This window comes from Aedes albopictus, chromosome 3, assembly GCF_035046485.1.
Source record: "Aedes albopictus strain Foshan chromosome 3, AalbF5, whole genome shotgun sequence".
Taxonomy (NCBI): domain Eukaryota; kingdom Metazoa; phylum Arthropoda; class Insecta; order Diptera; family Culicidae; genus Aedes; species Aedes albopictus.
Genome location: NC_085138.1, coordinates 201,681,769 through 201,701,376, shown reverse-complemented (window position 1 = coordinate 201,701,376; position 19,608 = coordinate 201,681,769). Strand labels below are relative to the sequence as shown.

At 37.9% G+C, this 19,608-nt stretch overlaps 1 long non-coding RNA gene across 1 annotated transcript in view; it reads right to left on the bottom strand.

Annotated features, from left to right (window-relative positions):
- The window catches only part of LOC134291157 (uncharacterized), a 112,602-nt gene extending 95,084 nt beyond the window's left edge, over positions 1–17,518 (bottom strand). Inside the window, exon 1 of the long non-coding RNA XR_009998944.1 lies at positions 11,138–17,518. This is a non-coding gene — a long non-coding RNA (uncharacterized LOC134291157). The remainder of the gene's footprint in view (positions 1–11,137) is intronic.
- Positions 17,519–19,608: the final 2,090 nt, after the last annotated feature.

The window sequence follows — 19,608 nt, the reverse complement described above, 5'->3', positions numbered from 1 at the left end:
ACAGGTTCACCGTATAGCTTTGCGGAAACACTTTATCACTCGCGAGGAGAGTCCATCACAGGACTCTGATAACGATATATCCGACGCGGAAGACTTACTTCCTTGCCTAGTGGCACATGGCACGGACCATGGCACTAGATCAAGAAGGGAGTTCGGTATGTGGTATCAGTAATAACAGAGCACATTGAAACCCCTTCAAGGTTGGGCAAAGATTGCTGTATTTCTCAAAAGGTTCGGTTTTTATAGCTTACAAAGTTGTAATGGTTATCATATGCTTGTTCATGGTTCAATGTGTAAAAAAGAGAAAGAATTAACTAGACGCCTGGGACAGAAAGCTGACAATATAAATTTCGGCGATGTACCTATCGAACCCAATGTTTTGGTTATTTGACTCTTCTGATTGTACCCTGCCCTGTGGGGCCACTACACTCGTAATACGAGTCAGCAAAACAGGTGTCCGCGCGTCGGGTCAGAACGCTCGGACCGCACATGCATTCCTGACCATTCTTACTGTGTGCAGATAGCACAGTGGAAACAGCATTGATGCTTACTAATTGAATTGTATATGATTTGGTAGTTACTGTACGTATTTATGGGATGTAATTGATTATGCGGGAAGATGCACAGCACACCTTTCCCCCTTTTTTTTTTTTGAATGATTTAGTGAAATGTATATGAAACGAAATCATTTAAAACAAAAATTCTGTCCCAGAGATCTTTACAAAATAGTAGATTAAAAAATTATTATTTTTTTTTTTTTTTCATTTTTTTTTTTTGAAACAAGTTAGGCTCGGTTGTTCACTTAATACTTAATATATTTATTTTATACTGATGCTGTTATCAAGTTAGTACATTTTAATTATTCTATTTTTATGCACAATAGTGGTCTTTCGTGAACTCATTTCTTCTAATTCACAATTTAGTTCTTCAACATTTTTGACTTTATATGGTCCAATATAATGAGGATCTAATTTCTTTCTGTTTTCGTTCGTTATATAAACCAAATCTCCTTCTGATAACTTTATTGAGTTTGTGTATTTATTGAGGTATTGTAATCTATGTTGTTTTCCTTCAATTAAATTGGTTTTTGCTATTATGTTGGATTTCTGAAGTTTGTATTTGAGTTCATTATAATACAATTCTAAATTATAAATTGGTTCTACTTTGGTTTTAAATATATCCTGTGGTAACTTTGCTTTTCTACCAAAGATCAATTCGTGTGGGGTATAATCTGTATCTGTGTGTATCGTTGTATTGTAAACAAATGTATAGAATTTAATCCAGTCATCCCAATCGTCATGGTGTTCATTGCAAAAAGATCTTAGATACTCGTTTAGGCATCTATGATTTCTTTCCAGTGCACCTATAGTCTGTGGGTGATAGGCTGTAGCAAATTTCTGTTTGAATTTTAGTATTTTTCCTATTTTATTCAGTATTTCATTATTGTATTCCGTTCCTTGGTCCGACCTAAGTTCAAGAAAGTTTCCAAATGTAAGTATAAAATTCTCGACAAGATTTCTTGCTATAGTCGAAGCTTCTTTATTTTGTACGGGTATTATAACCACATACTTTGTCAAATCACACTGTATTGTTATACAGTATCGATTATTGTTGTTTGTCCGGGGTAAAGGTCCTACTGTATCAATTGATATTACATCAAATGGTTTAGCCGGGGTGGTGGTTTCAATATTTGGCTCCCTGGTATGTTTATATACCTTATTTATTCGACAAGATTTGCAAGTTTTTACGAATCCAGCAATCGTTTTCTTCATATTTTTCCAATCGTATATGACTTTTAATTTCTTATATAATCGGTTTTGTCCTACGTGACCTCCTATTGGTGTCACATGGTAGTCGTGTAATATTTTGTTTATTTCGTTTATATTTTCAATTCTTCTACGTGGTTTATATAGCAAAATTTCCACGTCCTTAAATGCATTGATCGCGATCTTTTTAAACGATTCTACTGGTAAAATCGTGAATATATTATTTTGTGTCGACATAGCTATTTTATTTAACTTTTTTTCTTTAAGCATGTCATTCAACCTTAGACAAACGGACTCTAGTGTCTGAGTTCCATCGGCTGTGACTGCACATAATTCTTCTTTTTCTTTTGGATCCGTTATAATCATCATTATTTTTCCGTTCGAACGTGTTATTGTGTGTAGTTTAGGTAGTTGATAAGTTTTGAGGAATCTTCTACTTCGTAGATTGACAGTTGCGCACCTGTAAGATCCTTTGAAATAGGTTCCCTTGTTGTTGTATTTTTAGTCATAGACCTAGTGTTTACTTTCAAAATTGTCATTTCCTTTAATTCATTTGATGTGATTGCTACTCTTGAGAGAGCATCAGCACCAACGTTATTTTTTCCTTTGATGTACTCGATTTCAAAGTCGTAATCTTCTAAATCTAGACGCATTTGCGTAAGCTTTTTGGTTGGTTCTTTCATACCAAAAAGATATACTAAAGGTCTGTGATCAGTTCTAATTATGAATTTTCTCCCGTATATGTAGGGTTTAAAGTGATTGATTGCCCAGTGTATGGAAATCATTTCTTGTAAAATTGTATGTTTTTTGGCTTCTGCCTTATTAAATGTTTTGCTAGCGTAGGCTATTGGAAGGTCATCACCATTGTGGTTTTGCGATAACACTGCTCCACATGCTACGTTAGATGCGTCTGTAGTTATTATAAAATCTTTAGTGAAATCTGGATATTTTAAAATTTGTGGAGATAATAAATAAGATTTCAATTTTTCAAATGCCGTTTGACATTTATTAGTCCACTCAAACTTTGTGTTCTTTTTCAATAAATCATTCAAAGGTTTCGCTACTCCTGCAAAATTTGGCACGAATTTCCTGTAGTAATTACAAAATGCTACAAATCTGCGAATATCATCAGCATTTGTAGGAATGGGAAAATTTTTGACCGCTGAAAATTTTGAATCGTCTGGATAGATTCCTTGATCGGTAATCTTATGCCCTAAATATGTTACTTCTGATTGAAAAAATTTACATTTGCTGGGGTTTAATTTTAAATTGTACTGACGAAGTCGTTCAAAAACTTTGGTTAAATTTGTCAAATGGTGTTTAGAAGAACATCCTATTACAATAATATCGTCAATATATATAAAAGCATGTTCAGGAGTTAATCCTGCCATGGCTATTGTCATCATACGCTGAAAACTGTTTGGGCTGATATTTAATCCAAACGGCATTCGCGTATATTGATAATGTCCGGAAGGTGTTGAAAAAGCTGTATATTTGCGTGATTCTTCTGAGAGAGGAATTTGGTGAAATCCTGACATCAGGTCAAGAGTACTGAAATATTTTGCTCTACCAAGTTGATCTAAAATAGAATCAATTCTTGGTAGCGGAAATTTGTCTGCTAATATCTTTTTGTTGAGTTGTCTAAAATCGACAACTAATCTCCATTTTTTATTGTTATCATTTGACTTCTTCGGCACTAACAATATTGGTGAATTGTATGGTGAAACAGAATGTTCCACAATATTTTCATTAAGCATTTTGTTCACTTGAGTTTGTATTTCTTCCGTTTGTGAGTGTATTTGCTTGTAATTTGGGATGTATGTCGGAATATTATCAGATACGTGTATATCTTGATAATAAAAATTGTTTGTTGAAAGCGCATCTTCGCTTAAACAGAATACGTCTGAGTAATTCGATATTAATTGTTTAAAATCTTTTTGTATAAAATTTGGTATATTCGCACTATCGATTTCATTCCAAATATTTTCTTTACGTATGTTTTTATAAGAAGTGGTTTGATTATTTTTCAGAACGTAATAATTGTCAAGTGGCTCTGTAATAGGGTTTATTTGATTGTATGATATAAATACTGGCTTATTCGTAGTGTTCATGAATTTTGCCATTGGTTCTTTTCCGGAAATGATTGCATTTCCCAAAAAAATTCCTGATTGAATTTCCTTAGCATGTACAACCATTTCACTTTTGTAAGTCTTGTTCGTTAATCGTCGAATAGTTTCACTCCTTTGCGGAAGTATGAATCCATTCTGGAAATTGTCTTCAATAGGTACAGATACTGATACATTTCCTAAATCGAAATGCAACAGCCATGACTCGTAATCAATTTTGCATCTATTTGCTGCAAGAAAATCACGTCCAAGAATTCCATCAGTTTGAATAGGAAATTCCTTAGGTACTAAATGAAATGTATGCTTGGTTTTTAATCCATTGCCGAAATTTAACTCTGTATCTGCGGTGGCAATGGTTTCAATTTCGTTGTCTGTGATTCCAATTAGTTTAATTTTTCTTGATGTATTTATTAATTTATCGGGGTTTACTTTGTTGATTTTGAATAATGATGTATCCGCTCCGCTATCTATTATTAATGTTATTTTTCCCACAGACATTGAAGTTTCTATGCAAACAAAATTTGATGCTTTTAAATTTATTGAGAGGATCGGTCTACCCGATCCCTTCTCTCTAAAAAATCAGACTGTCGGTTTTCTTGACGGTCGTTTCTATCGTCTCCTCTTTGCTCAGAGTTATTTGTCTCAGATGACGCGTTATAAATTCTACCTCTTCCAGATCCGTTCCTGTTATCGTGATTGTTATATGACCTTTCTTGACGACGGTCATTATTTCTGTAATTGTTATTGTTGCCATGGTTTCTCCAGTTGGAGTTACGTCCATTTGAATTGTTGTGTTGTCGCCAAGGGGGGTTATGATTGTTTCTCCATCCCTGACCTTGACGATGGTTTCCTCTATAAGAGTTGTTTTTGAATGGAGGTCCGTTTCCTCTAAAATTTGATTTGTACTTATTGTTAAAATAGAGTACATTTGCAGGTGGGACTGCATCATTGTCATTTTCTGCAGCCCGTCCTATTGCATCATTTAGAGTCTCAAATGTCCCTGATTTTATTATCAATTGGGCACTCCCATTTTTGAGACCATTTGCTAGAGCCTTGATTCCTGCTTTGTTGGCCATTTTTGTTGCTGTGTCTATTGGAATTGCATCATTAATGTATGCAGTTTCCAATTGACTGGTGAGTTCTTCTATTTCAGAAGAAAATTTATTTAACGTTCCGCTTTGACGAGTAGCGTTCAATTTTGCCAAGACCACATCAGCTGAGATGTGATGCTTGCATTTTTGTTTCAGACTATTTATTATGGCATCAATATTGGCTGGAGTGTCTCCTACTGCTGACCTAGCCTTTTTCTCTAATTTTGACAGCACAATTTGTACCGCAATTGGTTCAGTTGCTTGTGTAACTGCCGTTTTTAATGCTGTAAGAGCAGCAATTATGTTACTTAATCTTTCGCCATTGCCATCGTATTGAGGTATGAGGGACGACGCTAATTTAATCACTTCGGCTGCCATTGTTTCTCGGCCTTCCTGTAAATTTTCAGGAGTTGTTTTTGAACACCTTTTTAATATAATGATGGTGTTCACCAATACTTTAAAAGGAATAGTACGTTTAGTGTGTGCTAATTTGTTTTTTAGAATTTCATGGATGTGTACCCATGCATTTCTGGAAGCCTTTTCAAAATATATTAATTTAGCTTCTGATAGGATATCCTCTAATTCGATTAATGCTGTTTGTACATAGGTATATAATTGATTGCATGAAGCTTGCTTCTCTATCAGTGTTTTGTATAAAAATGTTTTATTGATAGATTTTTTTAAATTCGCTTCTAAAGTCAATAATTCTTTAAATTTTTCCTCGAGTTCAACAATATTCATATTTTAGTGTTCTATATTCATATTCATTGATTTCATTTGTTTACTCACGAGAAATTACAATTTGATTCACAAAAAAATTGAAAGACTGCCATAGAATTGTACAATATGCTTAGGTATCTATATAATATTTTTAAGATAACTTGTTCTCTACAAAATATTTGTTGCTTACCGCAGAATTATTATACTGGTAAATTCCTCCTTTAGCGTCAGGAACAACTGGTATCCCACCAGTAACGTAACTGCTAACACCATCAGGCACGCCAGGAAACGCCGCATTGCATTGATTCGTCGGTTTCAACCAAACTGCTAGTTCCAAAATACCGCTTTCAGCTTTTTCTCCTTTCTTCTTTTGTTTTGTCTTTGCACTGTTTACCTCTTATGTGGGCGAGGTAGCAACCCTTTCAGTTTATTCGACAAACAAATTAGTAAACATGGGCAATTACTCGCCCTCCCAGATTTTGCTCCTCTGCACTAATGTGCGTCATTATTCCACGATTTGTGGACACTATCACAATGCCGGTAATCGTTGGCAACTCTTCGCTTGCGTAGTGTAAGATTTCACGTGCCCGTATTGTCACTCGGTCCACAATGTAAAGATCACTTAGCACTAGTGGATATAGTTCAGTTTTCTCATTGTTTCTCTGCACTTTTATAAATCCTTCCTTTTGAAGAATATTCAAAAAGTGTTCTCCGAGTTCAGTTTTTATTATCACACTTTCACTGTTCCTATCTGTTAGGCTTCTTCTAAGTGTCTGCACGATATTCCTTATTTCGTCCATATTGTCTATTTATTATCACTTTTTTTCACGTTTTTTCTGGTTTTCAATTTCAGCATCAATTAATGCGTCCGTAGATGCCCACCAGCTTTCAACACTAATTCCTCCACTTGGTTTCCATTTGATTTTGGATACATCTCGTTCTTTGGTATTGTTTAATATTTTGTATAGTTCACTGCCATTTTTCTCCATAAATCGTATGGCCTTCACTTGTGCTTCAACCTGGTGGTTTATTTCCTCCCAAGTTTCCATTGTTCTCTTGTTTTGGATACACTTTTGCACTATTTGTCGAGTTTATGGAAAACACTCTTCTAATTGATGGATAAACACGTCTTCTGTTTGCACTGATTTACACTTTAGATAATTCCACCAATGATTTAGCCTTTTTCAGTGCCTTTTTATTTAAATATTTGTTAACCTCACTGATTAACGTTATTGATAATTGAAGCCCGATCATCGCACATAGTAACCAAAGCATAACTATCACTTTATCAATTTTCTCGGAATGATCACCTTGCATGTTAATGATTTCCACATGTTGATCACCGTTATGCTCTACATGAGCCTTTGATTGTTCTGTACCCATTGTCACTTTTCCTATACTAACATATCAATCACTTTTTCCATCATGTGTGTGTGTTTTTTTGCACTTATCTTCAGCTGCATTTATTTTCAACTGTTGGTTCGGAAAAGTCCGGTCGCCATCTCACAGGTTCCCCGTATAGCCTGCTGGAACACTTTATCACTCACAGGTTCACCGTATAGCTTTGCGGAAACACTTTATCACTCGCGAGGAGAGTCCATCACAGGACTCTGATAACGATATATCCGACGCGGAAGACTTACTTCCTTGCCTAGTGGCACATGGCACGGACCATGGCACTAGATCAAGAAGGGAGTTCGGTATGTGGTATCAGTAATAACAGAGCACATTGAAACCCCTTCAAGGTTGGGCAAAGATTGCTGTATTTCTCAAAAGGTTCGGTTTTTATAGCTTACAAAGTTGTAATGGTTATCATATGCTTGTTCATGGTTCAATGTGTAAAAAAGAGAAAGAATTAACTAGACGCCTGGGACAGAAAGCTGACAATATAAATTTCGGCGATGTACCTATCGAACCCAATGTTTTGGTTATTTGACTCTTCTGATTGTACCCTGCCCTGTGGGGCCACTACACTCGTAATACGAGTCAGCAAAACAGGTGTCCGCGCGTCGGGTCAGAACGCTCGGACCGCACATGCATTCCTGACCATTCTTACTGTGTGCAGATAGCACAGTGGAAACAGCATTGATGCTTACTAATTGAATTGTATATGATTTGGTAGTTACTGTACGTATTTATGGGATGTAATTGATTATGCGGGAAGATGCACAGCACAGTATGCGTCTTCAATGTCTTTTGGACGAGCTACTTGGACATGTCCAAAATATGTGCTTCTTAAGCCAGATATAAAGGCAGCGAGACCATCTTCATCAATAAAAAGGTTAATCGCAGGCCAGTTTGCCTTATAAGTAGCATTCTGCTTTGCCAATGTCTTTATGTTCTGGATTAGTTCTTTTGATTTCTGATAATATTTGTGGATGTTCATGCCATCCGTCATCTTATGCTGCAATAACTGGCATTTATAAGTGGACAACTCCTGTCGATCACCTAATGCGTTAACTAATGTGCTTTTGATAGTGTCAAAGTCCTGGGGATTTCCAGCTAAGCATAGAATGTCTTTTGCTCTGCCTTCGATCTTGTTCGTCACGGCTGTGACGTACATTCTAAATAGTTGTGGGCTAACTTCTGCCTTAAAAAATCTAAGGTCTCTTCCGCAGTTGTTAACCATGCGTGTAATTGTTTTCTGTTGCCTTCAAAGTGTGGCAGAGATTTTATGGGGTCGGGAATTCTAAAGAAATCCTCTACCCTTTGTGTTGGAACTTGTAGCTCTGGTTGTTCAACTTGGGGTGATGGTTGTGCTAGCGCTTGCAGCGCTAACTCTTGATTTTCTTGTCTTTGGTTGAGGTTAGCAATGTTGTCGTTCATACGACGTAGTTGCTCCATCATTGCGGTCAAAGCTTGATCCATTTTCGTTGGTTCGGAAATTGACAACTCTGAAATCTGTGGAACAAGGTTGTTCTTTAAAGGGATATGAGACAGTTCATGGGGCCCATATAGCCGAGGCGGTAAACGCACGGGTATTCAGCATGACCATGCTGAGGGTGACGGGTTCGATTCCCGGTCGGTCCAGGATCTTTTCGTAAAGGAAATTTCCTTGACTTCCTTGGGCATAGAGTATCTTCGTGCCTGCCACACGATATACGCATGCAAAATGGTCATTGGCAGAGGAAGCTCTCAGTTAATAACTGTGGAAGTGCTCATAGAACACTAAGCTGAGAAGCAGGCTTTGTCCCAATGAGGACGTTACGCCAAGAAGAGAGAGAGAGAGAGAGAGACAGTTCATCGGAATCGTCCGACTCAATATTGTCTTCGGTATCTGAAGCTTCAATAGTCTTGAATGTAATATTCAGCTGTTTTCGTGCCTGCTTTAGTGCCCTTCCGCTGGTGGACTTAGGGGCTGTCCATAAACCACGTGGTCAGTTTTTTGGGACTTTTCAACCCCCCCCCCCCTGGTCATTAGTCCATACAAAAAATTTTATTTGTCCATACAAAATGGTCATTGGCCGAACCCCCCCCTCATGACCACGTGGTTTATGGACAGCCCCTTAGGCATTTAGGGGCGTTTTCTCCACCCTGGCTTAAGCGTTAAGCCAGGTTTAACTGTATAGGTAAGCCTGGCTTACCGGTTAAGCCGAGGTGAAGAAATCGACCCTTAATTACATAAAAAATGCTCAGCTGTACTCGTCTATCACAGCTGCTAGCTTATGCTTGCGAAACCTGATGCGCACTTTGCTTGCTTTGATATTGTCATGCGAGAGAGGGGTGAGGGCAACGACTGTCTGGAGTGCGTTGTTCTCGAAGGGTGTATAGAATATTGCTGCTTTTTACTCGCCCGTTTGGGTTGGCTTTCTAAAGCGCGCAATCAAATGATCGGTCTATCTAGTAGTGCCGAATCAAAGGTTTCTATACAAACCGTTCAGCCTATCTAGTAGTACTGAGTTGGTTTTATTTCAAATCGTTCGGTCTATCTAGTAGTGCCAAAACGTTTTTTTTTTTCAAGTAAACACTATCACTTTCACACTTTGTAAAAAGATAATAGTAGTTTACGCAACAAGGTGCAGAATGAAGATTTTTACAGCACGAGTTGTACACTTATCCAACGAGGCTTGCCGAGTTGGATAAGTACGACGAGTGCTGTAAAAATCGAGTTCTGCACCGAGATGCGTACAACGTTTTTTGCAATTTCATAAATTACCACTTGAGGATAGTTTTTAACAAAACTTGTACATCAAACTGCACATTGATGTTCATAGCCATGTTTAAGAAAGTCCCATCATAGCAGGTTATACTGTGCAGTTGTCACAATTTTTCAAACCTGCGTCCAGAAAGCATCAAGAAGTTGATCAAAACTGAAAACAGTGCTGTAATGGTTCATTACGCAACGCAAATCAATGCTGTAATGAACCATTACAGCACTGATAATTTAGTGTGGGAAAGTAGGCCTTTTCCTGTCAGATTTGCGTGAGGTAAAACAGCCTATTACGATGAGAAATTGCAAAAAATTTACTTACGTGTGTCCTAGGTTCAATTGAAGATGATGACGTTGTGCGGGGGTCCTCAAATCCAGCAACGGATGTAATCCTTCAGCTGCCGACGCTTATGCGGGAACCATTTTAGCAGAGTCTTCTTGTTCTCTGCTGTTCCACTGTTTCTGAACACAAGTCTCTATTCTTCAACTTCACCGAACTGCTACAGCGCCAAAAATGAGATCTACTCTCAGAGAATTATAAAAAAAATTATTCACTACTTCTTATACTAATTACATTCCACTTCTTAAACTAACACTTCACTATGTCACGGATCGATATCAAAAAGAGCGCGATCACCGGTCGATCGGGCTATTTGTAACCTAAACCTGCTGACGGGACATTTTGTGGTGGCGTGCTGGTCAATGGACTTCGGCCTGGTGGTGTGACTCCATTAATCCGCTGACCTTGCGGTATCGATATGATGGCTATCACGTAATTATATATTGTTCTTCTTCCAAAATTTTAAGGAGTTCTTTAGTCACCCCATTCACTTTTATCTATATGTTTTCGTTGTTGTATCTACCCAACTTTGTGAGAATGGCTTTTAGTTCACCGGTTGCCATTATCGATTCACTGTCTCATCTGTTTTCCACTGTCACATCATTGTTGTTTACTTCTGTTTTTATCATTAGCAGTAAGAAACTGCATAATTATTACTTTTTTCATCTCCGAAGAAAACTTCTCCACTTGATGAAATTCTCAACTTAGGGTAGGTTTTTACCCAGTAATCCATCAGCCAGTTCCGGCAGCATTTGTTTGTGAACTTTCCTGATCTGTGTTTTTTTAAACTTTCGACACACTTCGCGTAATCTTGGCGCGCTTGCGCGTCTATTTCACGCCAAAATTGTTCACTTTCTTCTTTATTCATTTTCACTAAGGATTAAAGATACAGTCCTTATTTACTCCTTATTCACGCAGTTTTACCATAGGTTTTACTCAGGAACCTTGCCTAACGGTCGCCATCTCCTATAATGCGTTGTCCTTACGCATTACAAGTATACGTCACTATTAACACTGATCACTAACATGGTTTAACGGACCATGCCACGAAGCGGAATAAACGCGGCGGACTTAACTTTAAGACGATAACCAGAAGGGTCGCTTACGGATTCTTCAAACTTAGTAGTCGATAGCCAGATTGGAGACGTCCAATTGGGTCGAGCTAAGAATCAGAATTTTTCTGTCTTTATTCAGAACTAGCTGTCCCGGCAAACTTTGTCTTGCCAAGATGTGGTGGTTTGACAACTGTTGGGGTCATCGTTGCACCGCACTCTAGATTGGTTTTATTTCCCTCGTGTCGATTTTCTTCCCAGCTCATGAAAAATCAGTACCTTATCAATTTTGATGTTTTTCTAGTTGATTTTCGTAACTTTTTATACCGTAAACCGGGGTATCTTTGATAATGCGGGCAACTTTGATAGTGCGGCAGGCATTGTGTAATTTATCTTATAACTATGATTCCTTCAACCAGTTAAGAAAAAGGTAAACGTAAATCAATTTTATACATATGAAAGTTCATCGTAGACGTATTTTCATTAAAATCTAGTTTATATACAACTTTTTGGGCAAAAAATAAAAATTGTTGATATTTTTGTCGTTTAACAACCCCTTCAAACAATCTGCTATACGACTTTGTTAAAACTATTTTTTCAATGAATGGACTCTTATTCTCGATAGATTCATTATAGTAGATTCCAAATCTGGCCTTGAATCCCTTAACAAAGTGCGTTTTTACGAAATGGAGGCATTTTTGTAAATTGGGATATTATTCTCCATACATTGATAAACGCCTAAAAGTATGCAATGCCCTTGTAATTGCATGTAGATAAATATGTGTTGTTCAAAATTTGCTAATAAAACATTAAAAACTACCCAAAACAAGAAAACTAACCATGAATAGCATGTAATCATATGTTGATGTACCGTTAAGCATTTATTATTACAAAGATAATGATTTTTTATGGCTAAATTTATTGTGTTTTGCACTCAATACTGCACAAACTTATTTTTATATGTAGAATTTAGAAAAAAAACATTTTTTTATATAAAAATTCTATCTTATTTATATATTCCGCAAGCCTTCTCTCATCATGTTCATACTCCTAAGATTTCAATCTCTGATTATTTTTTTAGATTTGATGTGTTTTAGGGCATTATCAAAGTTACCCCAAAATGAAAATCTGATTTTCGGTTATATGAAAAACTAAAAGTTATCCAAAATATTTGAGATTATCGAATCTTTTAATTGCAATTGATAACTGATAGCCCAGTACTTGTTTTACAAATATAAAAATCGGGGAAATACTGTTACATGTAAAAATATTGAGAAAATTCGCTGAAAAACTATCAAAGTTACCCCATTTTACGGTACATATAAACACAGCCACCACGAATACGAACCGAATCGCGCAAGAGTCATGCTGATCGGTTCATCCGTTCTTGAGTTTTGTTGCCTCAAAGGAACTCCAAACTCATTTTTATATATATAGACTAGCAGTCCCGGCAAACGTCGTCCTGCCTGCCTACTCTGTTTTTTGACATCCGTTTCCGTGAAGAAATGCCCCTCAAAATGGAATTTCAGATTTTCCCGTTTTTCTTGCCTTCCCGGTCACTTTTTCTAATTATTTTTTCGTACGAACACGTCGGAGCCCTGGCGGGATGCAACAATGAAAGAACCATGTCGATCTGTTGACCCGTTCCCGAGCCTATTCGTGACATACAAACACCATTCCATTTTTATTTATATATTGACGGTTTCCCCCCTTTTCGAACGCGACAATTTGAATCCGTCGCGGATGAAACCGTCGCCAGAGTCGTCGCAACCAATCAGCAGGCGGGAGTCTGACGTTTCTCCGATCTCACTAACACAAACAGCAGCAGAGGTGGTGCTTGATTCGTTGCGATGATTCAGAAATGCCGACTGGAAGTTGGCAGCGCGTTTTGTTATGAAAGTTACATACAATAGATATGCCTTTTATATGATTTCCACATTTGGGTTTATTTTTATAAGTATGTATGTTAAAAAGAGTCGGTTATTGCCTGAGGGAGACAACTGAAGTGACAATGTGACAAAAATGCTCATCCTTGCCTAAGCAGAGATCCATATCAGTTTTCCGTGTTTTCCGTATATGCCTGTCTTTGATGGAATCGCCGTTTTGATGCACTGTGGTAGGACAACAGGCGTAGCCAATGCAAAGGCAGCCATCCGTTATTCACAGGTTATTCATATTGCTGAATGCTGATTGGTCGTCAGGCAGATCGCAGGGAGGGGATGTATACGATTAGATGAAAGAGAGTGCATAACGTTTGTGTGAAATAAAGAGAGAATGTAATGGGCATGCACGCTAAGTAAAAACAAACCACACAGTATAGCTCTTTAATGCCATTTTTCTGTTTTAATCTGGGTTGGAACTGGATTGGCGGAAAATGTGTAAACAAACAACGTTAAACAAACTTTAGTACAAGCGAAACCGAAGTCGGATTGGGGTTGAAACTGTGGTCTCATCCAGTTCTAACCAAGGTTGCACACTAAGATCAGCTCGGTATTTTTCCCATCTTTATACTGAGTTCTCAACAGCAGATTTAACTCGGTACGCTCGGTTATTTATTTTGCGGATATTCTGTAAATGAGTTACCGAGCTCAGCTCACAAACTGTCAAAAGTTACTGAAGCACGGTAAATATCGTTACTGGTGAACGGTAAATACGATTACCGAGTGTACCGAAATAAATCTGCTGTTGAAAACTCAGTAAAAAGATGGAAAAAATACTGAACTCAGTGAAAAAATTACTGAGCTGGAACATCTGAATCTTAGTGTGTGGAACTGGATTAAAAAGAAAAACGGCATAAGTTTAGGGAGCGTCCTAAATGACGTAGCATTTTGATCGATTTTTTACTCCCTCCATTTTTCCCGTACCATATTTTCACATACCTATTTATTATGTATTACTATTTATTGAGCAACAAGCCTTTGGCTAATACATGACTCGTCACACAATCCCAGACTCCCCCAGACTTTGTAGGCCAAATTGCTTGAAACTTAGTTGTACAAATCAGCCTGATTGGGAAAGATTTGACGCCATCTTTGATTCAACAGATTTCAAAAAAACTTGACGAAGAGAACAAAACTGCCGAGAATACGTCAGTTCGCCTTGCATGCTAAATGCTGTCATACACTGAAAAGCGGCTTGCGGTTGAAATTACTATTCTGAGGGTCAATTTAAATACACAACGCCACTAAATTTGTGCAGACTGAATTTCGTTTCATTTCAACAGAGTTATGTTTATTGATGACATAATAATTGTATTGCATAGTTCTCTTGTCAATGATGATGTTTATATCCTAGAATTTCTAAGATCTAAGTTGCAATTTATGTCGTATTAAAGTAAATGGAGAGTTTAGCGTACCGTAAACTGGGGTGTAGTTGATCAGTGGGGTGAATCTGATCACTCAAATACCCACGGATATCGACTTTCAAGGAAGTTACCATTCCATTTTAATGCTTCGTCATTGGATTGCGAATGGTTAAAATATAACTGTTGCTTCCTTAAAAGTCTATATCCGTGGGTGTTTGAGTGATCAGGTTTACCCCATTGATCAACTACACCCCAGTCAACGGTACATGTATTTAATGAGCAAAATTAGTGTGTAAATAACAAATCCTATAATTTATTATATAATGTCAAAAGGGAATTATTAAGCTTGTTTTTTTTTTTTGGAAAAACATGTATCAATAAGATTTGTGTAGCATATCTAGAATATTGAGGATAAAATTAAGTTGATGAGGTGCAAAAAATTTAATATTATTATTAACAATAGAAAATTGAATGTATATTTTTGAGAAAAATAAAACGTATTTAAAAGGATAAATCCTCTGTGTATTTCATGTTTGAAGAATACTGCATTAACTTACGGAGCGGATGCATTCCTAGGACTATTGAAGACTCTTCAATCAACACTGATTGGTAAGTAAATGTATAGGGTATGTGTTCCATCATTAATCACACGCTCCCATATTCATCCTATTCGAAAACAAGCGATTACGGCACCGATTTCGTTCTTTTTGTTTTCATGCGTGTTCCTAACAAAAAATAAAAAAAATAAGAAACAAAACAAACAACGCTTAAATCCTTTGTTTTCCGTAGGATGAAAATGGGAGCCACATGCTTAATAAGGGAACCAATTCCCTAATACGGCGTAATGGATCATTAAAATAACTAAAACGTTCGCTGCCATAGCCTTGGGGGCTGTCGAGTTATACACCGACCCAACCTCCCCCCCCTCTTTTAAGATGTTTCATATGCGAACCCAAATATTTTGGTATGGCGCATAAGATTTCTCAAATCCATCCTTAAACCGTAGCTACAAATTAAAAAGTGCAGAAAATGCGAAGTAAATCATAAAATGCGTTGTGCTGTTGGCTTCAGAATAGGATAAATGAATATATGATGAACAAAGTGACGTGGTTAAAAATAATCTCTGCTTTAAGTGAACCTTAGTAGCCGGAACTGTTTTGAAGACAGTGATGAAAGAGGCTTCGATGGCTGTGCTGGGCATCAGTTCCTGACGGATTTGACAAAGCGAAAACTATCCTACAGGTACTACAAATTGCGCTCTCCTAATTGAGAGGATATTCATTCAAATTATAATAGATTTGTTATTTGAATTTATTAATTCTAGAAAAGACAATATGTAGGTACATTTTAACCAAAACGCTGGTTATTTCAACTGATCTTTTTGTTTGTTTTGACCGGCAATGAAGTTTGGATTCCAACTTTAATTTGATAAAAACAAACCACTAAAACATTTGGTTGCTCTGACATTCATACACGCAACAGAAACACGCGTTTGATTAGCAATATGAATGATGAATTTGTTGTGTGCATGAATGTTAGAGCGGGAGAGGAATCTTTTAAGAATTGTTGTGAGCTTCGGGCGCTGTCTATCCGATGACTTATCGGTATGACAATAGTCCTGTTCAATGAAATAGATTGAACATTGCTGAAGTTGCTGCATCCTTGGCTGCTTATTCCTTGGTGGAGAATTAATCAATTTTGTTGATCAGGCGTCGGATCTTGGTGTCATCATAGACTCTAGTTTCAGTTGGGATGCATATATCAACTCACAATGTGGGAAGGTCTATGGTGCATTAAAACAATTGAATCGCTCAACTCGTCATTTGGACACTACCGCCAAAATAAAATTACTTAAGGCGTTGGTTTTGCCTAAAATCACTTACTGTGATTTCATTTATAGCAATGTGTCAATGGCGTCTATCAACAAATTGAGGCTAGCACTTAATGCATCTATACTAGACCGGCCCAAATATAAAAATGTCGAAAAATTCCACGGGACACCCTCTAGAATCGTGCCTTTGGATGAGAAGAACAATCTGTGAAAGATTCAGCTCAATCGGTTGAAAACTGAGCTGGCGCAAACGAGTTGAAGGTTTGTATGGGATGTTCAGTCCAAATATATGGGAAATTGGATGACCTCCAGTCGCTCATACAGCACGCCGGTTTGGCGAATTCGATTTGGCTCAGAATTGAAAGAATAACAGTTGATACCCTAATGAACAACTTTGTAGAAGACCATATCATGATAAAACTTAATTTAGTTGCGGTTATAGCCAAAGAAACCAGGATGAGAACATCGTCCTCTGTTTACTCTCGGTTGTTATATGGAGCACGTGTTGGTTGGCCGTAGCTTGCGCGCTACATCATAGGCAGCTATGTAATTCTACATTGTCTCGATACTCACCCACATGCGTGAGCAATGAAAATGAAAGACAACATAGCCGCCTATGATGTAGTGAGCAAGTTTCGAACGACAAACACGTACTGCATGTAACAACCGAGAGTAAACAGAGGAAGATGTCCAAATCCTGGTTTCGTTGGCTAAAACCGCAACTAAATTAAGTTTTATCATGATATGGTCTTCTACAAAGTTGTTCATTAGGGTATCAACTGCTATTCTTTCAATTCTGAGCCAAATCGAACTCGCCAAACCGGCGTGCTGTATGAGTGACTGGAGGTCATCCAATTTCCCATATAATTGGACTGAACATCCCATACAAACCTTCAACTCATTTGCGCCAGCTCAGTTTTCAACCGATTGAGCTGAATCTTTCTTAGATTGTTCTTCTCATCCAAAAACACGATTCTAGAGGGTACCCCGTGAATTTTGAAAACTTTTTTTTCGCTTCATACAAATGTGGGCCGGTCTAATCTATACACTATGTTTTTAACCTCTCCTCCAGATACTCACATGTGACTCATTTACAAAAAAAAACACTATGGGAAGATTCAAATATTACGTCCATCATTTTTCGGGATTTCTGGACCCCCCCTCCCCCCTCTGTCACGCACTTTTCCTATACCCAATACACGTACTGTCACACTTTTCTAGACCCCCCCCCCTCCCCTAAATGTTGGACGTAATTTTTGAACGTTCCCTATCGGGTTGTTCTTTTCTAAAATTCTATGAATATAGATCATGTTTGCTTTTTCATAGACGCATTACCACTAAAACTCCTGGTTATCTCTATACCAAACTCATTCAATTGCGATTACCGCGTAATATGAATTTCAGTATTCCTCAGCATTATTCAACCTACTATGGGCAGTCATTTTTCGTACGAAGCGTTGCAAGTTGGAATGCGTTACCCGTGAACACAAAAACCAAAAATTCATTCGGGGGATTTAGGCGGGACCTTCTTCAGAGATTTGCCAACATGAATTGATTGAACCAAAACATATAAAGGAACCTTCAGGAACAATTTAGTTAGTAGACTATAGACTTAAGTATTGAAAATGTTACTATTATTCACAAATGCATACTATTCACAATATGACAGATTGTCTTACGTCATAAGATTGGATAACAAATAAATAAAATAAAATAAATAAATAATAGAGGCGAGCTTCCATGCTTCAGGAAACACTCCCTCCATTAGGGTGCGGTTGTAAATCGACGCAACGGGGGATGCTAGCGATTGGGCACATTGCTTATTACCGGTTGCAAGAAAATAGAGAGCGAAAAAGGTGCAAAATCGCTAATAGACCTCCGCTGGTATGTTTAATCGTTATGGTGTCTTCTACAATAAGTGCGCGATTTGACCAAGGAATACTGCGCCGAAAACACCGAAATGATTTTTCTTACAGGCGGAGGTATATGGGCGCTTGCGCGTACAAATTTTCGCGCAACGCATAATAATAAAGATTGGAGGAATGAGGGCAGGTTGGATGCATCCACCTTACTGAAAGCAGCACGAATATCAGCGTCATTGAGTGTTATTTGAGGAAACTGGAGGTTGTACGACAGGATCAACTGGAATAGGGTTTTCGTTATACACTGAAAGCGAAAAGGTTAGCTGTTGCATCCGGTGTGCAGGAACGGCGAGAGCGGAAAGAAACATCGGCTGGGACTCTGGCTGTGCTCTTTCTTTTGGTGATGTACGCCCAAAAGGATGACGGATATTGCTTGAAATTCGCTGGGAGGCTGTCGGTGTATTCCCGGAAGCGGTCGCGTTGAAGAAGGGAGAATTCCTCTTCGGCATTCTTTAGATGTTATGGGGTTCCTATTGCGAAAGTACCTTTTCCTAGCTTTTCGTAAGCGGTTACGGAGGCTTCGAAGCTGCGGAGTCCACCAAGGCAGACTCAATATTTTCTTAGACCGCTGAGGTTTCACAGGAACAGCTTCACGAATGACTTGGTCGATGGTGCAATAGAAAGCAGCAACGCAGTCGTCTATAGAATCTTGATTTAAAAGCTGAGTCCAATCCTAAGAAGCTACCAATTCGTTCAAATTTCTTACAAAATTCTTAAAACGGGAAATTTATGACCAATAGGCATTGGTCAATACAGAACGTTTGTGAAGGTACGTGAGTGTTTTGTGACATATTTTTCGTCACTTGTGTGTGTCCAGAGCATTTTGATCAGTTATCAGTTGTCCAAACGAATGAACACGAGTCGGGGCGCAATTAACTAAGGGGCTGTCCATTAATTACGTAAGGGTTTATAGGGGGAGGAGGGGTTTGAAAAATCTTACGCGCCATACAAAAATATTTGGCTTTCCATACAAAAAATCTTACAAGGGGGGGGGGGGTAGGTGGTGTCGAAGAATCGCAAAAATTCCCTTACGTAATTAATGGATAGCCCCTAAATTAAAATCTGACAATTTTCCACCTGAAATGCACCTTGACGAAAAAGTTGGAGTAGACTCTGAAGAAAATTGCAATCTTTTTGCAACATTCTTTGAAGAAGTCTTTCAATCGGAGGAAAATCGGGATCGTAAATATTTTTCATTTCTTCCTGAGCTATCTAAAGGCATCAACGTTCATCAAATCAAAGTACATGACATTACGGATGCATTAAACAGTCTAGATGCCTCCAAAGGTGCTGGTCCGGATGGGAT